Raw genomic sequence first — 9,428 nt, forward strand, 5'->3', positions numbered from 1 at the left:
TGCAAAGAGACTCACAAGGTGGAGGAGAAGGTGCTTTTAATGACCATCATTCAGCTCTCAGTTGCTCATTAGTGGCAATATTCAAAGTATGTATCCCACTCACAGTGAGTTCCTAAAAGATGTGAGCATGATGATGAGATGCAGGTTGGAGCAAAATTATCTAAATTAACTAAAGTGTCGAGTGCCTGATTGTAGACTCTCCATTTCTAAATATAGACTGTATGGCCAACATATGTAGACACGCCTAAATTATGGGAAATCTAAAGGTTTTGTGTGCATGAAATAAACTGTTCTCTGACCACCTAACAGCAAAAGTTTTCTGAATGGCCACACAAGGTAATGGAGCGTCAATCTTGCTGTTATAATGTCCCCCTGGCATTAAACACTGCATCCCCCATCTCTCTCCATAACTGTCTTTTGTGTATCATACTAAACTCAAAGCAAATTAATCAAATGGGAGTAATGGCACACACTTTCAGCCAGCCATTCGTGGTATTGCACTTCAGTTTTAACAAAATAGAGCCTGAGGGAGAAGAACTAACCCCACTTGCTGTGTAAAGTGAACGTGATTGGTTAATTGTCTGTTTTAGAAAGAATTAAAACATACCACAACAGACAAAGCCTCCACAGGATGAAGGTGGATTTATAGTTAGTTCCTTGTCAAAAGGGGTTACAGGGTAGCTACAGAGCCTACGCATGTACTGTAGCTACCCTGCAGCTGACATACACCTCTCCAAAAAAAGTAACTACAACATGGAAACTGTAAAAGCTCTGATTGGTCAGCTTGGGCTGCTTGTGTTCTTTCCTACATGTTTCTGCTGGCAGTCATAATGCCCTTCAGAAATGCTGCTGCTAAGGCACAATAATTTCTGTGTTTTCCAACAAAAAAGTTCAATTACTTGGTTAAAATATATCAGTATTACCCCTACTCCTTCTCTGTTATTGAAAAATCAAGAAGAGTTCATTCTCAGAGCAAATTTGAGTGAGCGAGCAATGGGACGTGACGGTGAGAGCTTAGGTAGCTGTTGTCAGTTGGCCAGTAAATGTACAGTGTAGGTCCGCTAGAAAGCCAATTGCCTTTGTAGTGGCCGAGCCAGGAAACATATTAAGCCATTTGTATGTTTCCACTGAAGTTCCACTGAGGTTTAAACTTATTTTGGAGGCAAAGCCATAAAACTTTCAGAATTTTTTGAAAATTGAAAGTGAAGTTATGGCTTTCTCCCAGTTCATTGAGATAAGGTCCTGGTCTTGTTAGTCCAAAATAACCCAGTAGTGTTACCTAGACTTTGGTTTTGATTATTTTTGGATTAATCGTCCACCCCTAATGTCACACTCTGCCTGTCTGCCATGCGGTGTTTTGCACTTTTGTGTTTAGTTAGCGTTATTTTGGTCTGTTGGGTTTTGGGGGTCTGTCTTGTCTTTCGTCTAGTGTTCGGTAACCTTTGTCATGTCTGTTACCCCAGTGATCCCTCTGCATGTCTGTCTCTGTTTTCCCCTGCTCTCTCTTTCTCTCCCTACCTGTGCCTCGTTAGCCTCATGTCTTTCACCTTTGTTGCTCCCGCCCTGCTCGTTAGTCCCTGTGTATATATATACCTGGTGTTTCTGTCTTGTCTTTGTCGGGGTCATTGTTTATTGTCACCCAGTGTTACAGTGTGTTACCTTGTTGCCAGCCTACTCGTCGTGTTTCCCTGCTTATTTTGGATTCTGGTTTTCTCATTTGGATTACTTTGTTTTGGACTCTGTCATCAGCCACTCAGTTTGTAAGTGTGCTCGCCTTTGTTTGTTTGTTTATTAAAACCCCTTGAACTGTACCTCCTTTGCCTTGTGTCCTGCATTTGGGTCCTCCAACCAGCTCAACCCTGCCTAACCCACACCAAACCGTGACACCTAAGCTAGTCACACATTTATTTTCCAAAATGATTTCCACAGGAAACCATCTACTCACTACAATCATCGGTATGTCAATGAAGAAACTGGAAAATACAACGGGAAAATGCAACTGGAAAATGCATGGCAGTTGTTTTCTATTTAGTAGCGAGACAAGGCAAAATAGACGGATATAACTAGTTCTATGAGTATGTGTGTAATCCTTTCAGTGATTTTATATAACAAAAGCAGATGGAAAAACAACCTAATTTCTGTCACACATACAATACATCTACAAAGTACAAATCCAGCTTGAGGCCTTTCAAACATTTTCAACTGTGTTGCAAAAGTTTGAGGAAGGTCCTTTCCTATTTCAACATGACCTGAGCCCTGACCTCAGCCCCATCCAACAACTTTGGATGAACTGGAAAGGTGACTGTGAGCAAGGCCTTTTCACCAAATATCAGCTCTTTTGTCTGAATGGTAGCAAATCCCTGCAGCCAGGTTTCAATATATGATGGAAAGCCTGAAACCAAACCTGCAAGCGATGTCTTCATATGGGTGTCAACATACTTTTTGCCATATTTGTCTAATAAACTGTAGGATTTGCTCAGGTGTATGATTGTGGACTCCTTGCCCAAATTTATCTCCCTGAACATGTCTTGCCCTTGAAGAGGCTTCTATTTCCAGAACATAAAAGCTCAACCGAGAAGTCTTTTTGGACAGAGACCAAAAGAATAGCCACATCTGTCCCTTTTTTTTTCTCTGTCCATCCCTTGTTCTTCCCCGCTTCTTCTCTCAACCTTTCCACCCTCTCCCAACAGGCTGTTTCCTCTCTATGTATTTATCACTCTCTCCTTCAGCAAACACACTCCCTCTCTCTATGGAGTAAAATTGGATCCTGAGCTTTTCATTCTTATGTGAAAGAGTGTGTTAAGGAATGTGTGTTTATCTGAATGTGTATTGCTCATCCATGATAAATGTGTCACAGCTTGAATTTGTTTGCAATTCATCAGATCAAATCAAACAAAACAAAATAAAGAAATATACAAAACCACAGTAGTTTAAATCTTTTTTTTTTCTGTGCATCTGGAGTCTGTTTACTTGCTCTAAATGCATACAAAAGACTCCCTGAAATTGCATTAGCATTTCTTACTATTACACGAATAAGCTAATACACAAGTTATATATCAGCATTACATTAGTATGAATTTGATGTCATTAGTGCACATAAGTGACTTCATTTCAAGACACAAAATCATTAAAACTACTGAAGTTTTTATTTTTGACCACAAATGGTGTGTGTATTGTGTGCAACTACAAACTCTGCGGTTTGTGGGAAAGAGACTATATTGAGAGAAGGTGTGGTTTTCATTCACTTCACTTTAACTAGCCAGTTATTATTTTGATTTGACAACTAGTGGCTATCAGAAGAACTGCATCTTCCCATCTCCTCAACAATCAACAATGAAACCCTGAATCCCAAAAGTTTTATGCTTATGTTGAAAAAGGCCACTGCAGCAAGGACTTGTTGAAAGGCATTCTGGGAAATGTATGAAAGAAGAAGCAGATGAGAGAGTCAGTGGGTACATGAAAGGTACATTTAAAAACAAAGTAAAAGTAGAAAAAATATCTATAAATGCATAACCCATCCCACTGTAAAAGGATCAGAGGGATGATCTCACCCTCAAACACTTTGCTCAAGCGCTCTGTTACAGTGATAAAGAGAAAAGAAAACTGGTTCTCATTAAGGGCTTAGATTTTTCTATAAAAACAGCAGTTCTAGTTACTGGCATAACTTAAGTCCTCTGCTACCACATTAATTAGTTATACATGTTTTTCTCTATTGGGTACATACCTAAGTTGAAAGCGTTGTCAGATCTGCGAGACTGAATAAAGAAGATGTGCTTTTATGTGGAGTTTAAGGTCATATTTTGTAAAACTAAGTCCAGGAATTAAATTCTGCTTTAATAATTCTTCTTCTGATGTGTCCTTGATAATTTTGTTTTCATTGATTTTAAAAGGAAACAGACTAAAGTTGTTATTTCTCCCTTGGGTTAAAATGATTTGGATGTCCTGCTGTCAATGACACTTTATGACTGTTTGTACTCAGCAGCTGTGAGATGAGACTTATTCAGAATATGGCTGCAAACAATGGTGACCATAGAACATTTCTTGGCAGGACATGCTCCCTTTCTCGGCCCACAATTCCTTATTCCCTCAGTCTTTAATACTTTATTTGTTATGGAGCGAATGACAGACGTGGTTACATAACCAAGATGATGTTTTACTTTACATGAGCGTTGATGTTCGCAGTACTGTGATACACATATTGAATTACCATTTCAGAGCCTCCTGATTCCAATTTTAGGGGCTGCGAAAAATAACAAATCTGATATGTTTCCTTCTGATATTTTCTGATATTTCTGATATCTATATATATAGATATAGATATAATAGATATAGCAATTGTAAGTCGCTTTGGATAAAAGCGTCAGCTAAATGAATAAATATAATGTAAATGTAATGACTGAAATAGGAGATTTTCCCCAGTAGATAATACAGTGGCAACTAGAATGTTTACACAATACAAAATATATGCATGAACTCTAATATTGCAGACTTACTCTTAACTAGGGCTGTCCCCGACTAAGGATTTACATAGTCAAATCAGAATCGTCAAGTCCTGCCTATAGTGGACTAATGGTTGAATCATGTGAGGTTTTTTGTGCGCGGCGATTGCGAGTGTGTTGGGGGGGGGAGTAGTGTTACACACGGTAGCTCCGCTTTAATCTTGAGAAGCTGCAGAGCTGCAGTCTTTTCATTCTACTTACACTGTAAATTTACAGCTAAACTGAGGCACTCTGTCTCTCTCGCCTGTCCTCCACTGGTCTTGTGTCTTGAGTTTTACGTGCCTTACTGCTGCCAACAACTGCATGCACGTCTCGTCTCCTCGCGGGTCTATTTCAAGTAGCCGGCTATTTATAAATGATAAATAAAATATTGTTTATGTGGTTCATCAACGGTCATAAATTATCCGAAAGTCCCGTGAGGTGCGGACAACTCGGCACAACACCAGTGAAGCTGGAGCGCCGTCTCTTCAGCAAGTTTTCCTCCACTGCCACTACACACATACACGCTATGCTTACACATGCGCACTAACGCCCCAAGGTTAGGGTTACAATTTTGGATTTATTCCAAAACATTTATTGAAAGTTTTATTCTTTTTACATATTTATTTACAGCATTAAACATTGAAATATATATTGTAATAGGCTGTATATTAAGTTATTGGGAGAAAACTGGTAGTTCTAAATAAAATCAGACGTTGAGCACTCCCATATTGCCAAAATTGCATGATCCTTGTTTCGCTGCGAAGCTGTGTGAGATTGACAGTCGAATCAGGCTCCGCCCATTGAAGCATCGAATCTTCAACTATTCGGGGTCAGCCCTACTCTTAACTGTGTTAAATTCCAGTAATCTGTTATAAGTTTGAAGAAGCATTAGAAGTTACCTCAAAAAGGTAATCCCTAACAGCTAATTTTATCTTACAAATCAGATTTGTGACACAACCGTACCTGCATAGACACATGACAATTTATTTGTGAAAATAAAGCTTAATTTGAACAAGAGGTGTTTGGTATGAAGCCCTGCAATGGAAAATATTTAAGATGGGAGGAAAGATTCGTTTTCTGGATATGATGCTTTCATTAAGAAGGATTTGACACTGCAATGTTTTCCTCCCACCTAAAATAGTAGTGTCACAAAATCAAACTCCTACTAAAGTTAGAGTGAGGTTGTTCTTTCTAAATCCTTCCAGAGAGACAGCTTTCTGTACAAAGATCCTCCCTGTGATATCTTTGAGTACAAACTATTATAGACCTCCAGAGTGGAAAACAAAAGGAATATACTGATGGACCTGGAGTTTTTGGGTATCCCAATCCTTAAATTACATTTCTTTAGTGCTCACTCTCCACCTCCTCCCTCCTCCTCTCCTTCTTCAATTCATCTTCCTTCCTCCTTCTCTTGCAACATCAGTCTCTGCTCTTACATAATCAAGTGAAGCACGTGTTGGCTGAGCTTATTTACCTCCCCAGTGGCCCACGTCTTTGAAATCTGCACATGCACATCAATGCATAAAATGCAAATGTAGATATATTAAAATTCTTACACAAAAACAGACACGGGGAGTCACACACAAATGCATGAATGCTATAAATGCACACACACCCCACAGAGTGGCCAGCTGTCGAGTGTCGTTGCACTCAACACTTCCTGCCTGAGCTGTCAGGTCACATGACCAGCAGCCATCGCTAAGAGACAACATCCTTCATGAATTAATTATGGCTAAAAATAGTCTTTGTTGTTGCAGAATGGTGTGTAGGGCTGTGTGTGTGTGCGCGTGTGTGTGTGTTTGAGAGAGAGATTTTGGGTCAATGACGATAATTTAAGATTTGACTACAGGGTTTTTAGAAATGAATGAGTCTGCTGTATGCAAATGTCCTCATGATTACAACATGAGGACAAGGAAAGTGGTATTGGGTGTGTGTGGGCGGGTGGGTATTACTCATGTTGTGGAGACATAAATCTGTTTACATAGTCACATTGTGGGGACTCCCCTACCTTACGGGGACAAAATACATATAAGTCCCCATAATGTAAAGAGATGGAAACAGGACTGTGTGTGTGTGTGTGCCACTGGGAGAGAGGCAGATGCAACACAGCTAACACAGAACCAACACGGCTGTGACATGACAACAACACGTCTTGGTCATGTCTCAAGGTTTCTTCTGTTGTCATCACATAAATGTTTCAGCATAGCTCTGGGATCACGTGTCACTATAAATAACAGTGTGAGAAGAGAAAAATGTCCACTGCTGCCCTCATAAAAAAAAGATGGTTTGCTGAAAATAAGTCTGGTGATTTGCTTTGTTTTTCTGATTGTTGAAAATGAAATACTAGTAAGTAAGTAATTAAGTAAAATTTATTTATATAGCACTTTTCACAGATAAGTTGGGGGGGGGCGAGAGCAGAGGGGGCTAGTAAGAGATGTGATTGGGTCGGCCCAGTGTCAGTATAGAAAATTACTCAATGGGCCGCTGTCCATGCTTTATGGGCCGATCGTTGGCCCATTTTTCTTTTAAAAAACAGTTATATAAATATATAATTTACTTACACCGGCCCCAAAGGTGCGTCGGCCCTCCGGGCATTTGCACGGTATGCCAGATTACCAGTCCAGCCCTGCATGTAACATTACAAAAAATTGTAATGATGATTTCCTGCAATCATCAGAAACAGCTTTCAACTAATTTATTCTGGAGGACATGCAGTGTAGTCACATTGTTTTCTGTCCACTACTCTTTGTGTTTCTTCTGTATTCAGGGACACTGAGCTGCTGTGTTCTGTAAATAAACAATAAATGCAGCCTCTGTTTGTTGCTAAAGGAAAGCCTGTAGAAAACTTTCATCAGTGCTTCATGTTCACAGCAACCAGCCACCTCACTGGTATTTTTGGAAAACTGAATTCCAAGAGCATCAGCTACATTAATAGTACCTCAAACTCAAGTTCACATCTTCACGACACTAAGATTTGTACCGTGACTTATGTTTTCAGTTGCATGTATTTTTATTTATTAATAGGGGCCAAAACATTGATGAAATGATTGTTATGGACTAAATTTGTGAAAGGCGTTCAGTTTGTTCTATTGTCACACGAGCCACATTGTGAAGGAAGAAAATAATGTTCCTGCATAGTCATGGTGACCTGCACAGTGCCTCTTGTAATTTTCAATAACATATGTTCAGTTGATGTATGAGCAAAATAATGGGTGTTGTTAAATATAAATAGGCAAGTGGCAAATACCCAACAGCCACAATGTTGAGTATATAACGTTCCACTTGATTACACCCATAAACCACATTGTGCAATAAATTGAAACATAATTGAATCTTCTAGTTAGACTAATTTACATACCTGGCTTATTTGAATCAGCATGTGGCAGCTCTGGTCTCCAAAGTGCAATTTCCTGCCACAGCAACAACATTTAACTAAAACCCAGAGCCCCTTTGGGATGCAGACATGTAAAATCCAACTAACTGTGCATACCTCCAACTCTATACAGCACTTTCTGGTGAGTTTACAACATGTGAGTTTGCTGCTTACTCTTCCAAGAATGAGAGAGGTCGTCTTGGCGAATGCAACAATTTAAATATATAATTGGTTTTATCAAGTGAGGATACTCCTGCAGCTTCTCTCAGAAAAGAATATTATCAAAAATATAAAACTTGTGTTGTTTCTTAATTTTATTACTTTGTTACATTTATTATTTTGTTACATGGACATAAGAGATTTAAAAAAATAATTGTTATTCAAAGACTTCTATAGCTTGAATCCTGTGACTCTGATTATATAACATGACGCATAAGGACAAAACTATATTACTATAACTATATTAAATCTAATGTGATGTATTGACAAATTTATGATGGTAATTCAATACGCAAACACTGAGTGTTTCAGTCTAAAAGTTTTGTTTAAAATCTTACAAAAGCAGAGGCAGGAAAGTTGACCCACACTCTGGGTTGGAGAAGTCGTTATATAAAATGTCTTCTGAGTAACCTGGTTCAAAAATTAATTACACCATCACGATCAAGCTTTGTGACACGAGAGCAGAGTTTAGATGAAAGCTGAAGTCTGCAGCACGCTTCTCGACTGTCAAAAGCCTAATTAAGATCTCAGTAACTCTCATTAAATTACCTTGTCGCTGTACTTTTTTCTGTGACTGACAGCGTAGGGACAGCAGTGACGAATAATGTGATTTACTGCCAAGGATAAGAGAGGATATATACATGAGGAAGGATATGACCTTTATTATTTGATATTATCATTGTGGTTGACTCCTTTCTGAGTTCACTCGGAACCTTTGTGAAAGAGGCCAAGTTTGAGTCAAGTGTAATATCTGTGTATATCCTGTGAGAAAATGCAATGTAACATGATTAATTCACAGTGGAACACAATCCAGTACAGCTGCACTACAAACCTCAGCCTCCATGACTGCTGTCAAGTTCAATCTTTACTTATCTGACTCAGTCAGAGAAGAAAATAATTAAAAGCTTCCTTGTTGGAGTGGTTTGAAAACAACCTGGGAGCTGTCCGTGGTGCTGAACAGTGCAGTAGTGTTCTCACAGTGAGCCTGAAGTTTAGTCTCACTAATGATGTAGACCTGTGTGTGAGAGCTGTCGTATGATTAAATAGTGAATAGAAACGTGAGGAGCTGCTGGTTGCAGAATCTTTCTCTAAAAATGTACCGTTAAAGTCACTGCCCATGTGCCGCTGCCATCTCTGAGCACTTGTACTGTAACACTGAACATGATTTTAGTTGTTAAAGGGATACACTCCCAATTCTGGATTACATCTAGCTGTTAATCCTGTGTGGTTTTAATGCACTTGTAAGTCACTTTGGAAAGAAGCATCTGCCAAACAGATGTAAAATTATTTAATTGTATTCAATTTAATTTATATAGTGGCAATATTATTTAAACTGAGCTTACGCTATTTTTGCA

This window comes from Micropterus salmoides, unplaced genomic scaffold (genome assembly GCF_014851395.1).
Source record: "Micropterus salmoides isolate LMB-PRFRI ecotype aquatic unplaced genomic scaffold, ASM1485139v1 Ms_hic_scaffold_2, whole genome shotgun sequence".
NCBI lineage: Eukaryota > Metazoa > Chordata > Actinopteri > Centrarchiformes > Centrarchidae > Micropterus > Micropterus salmoides.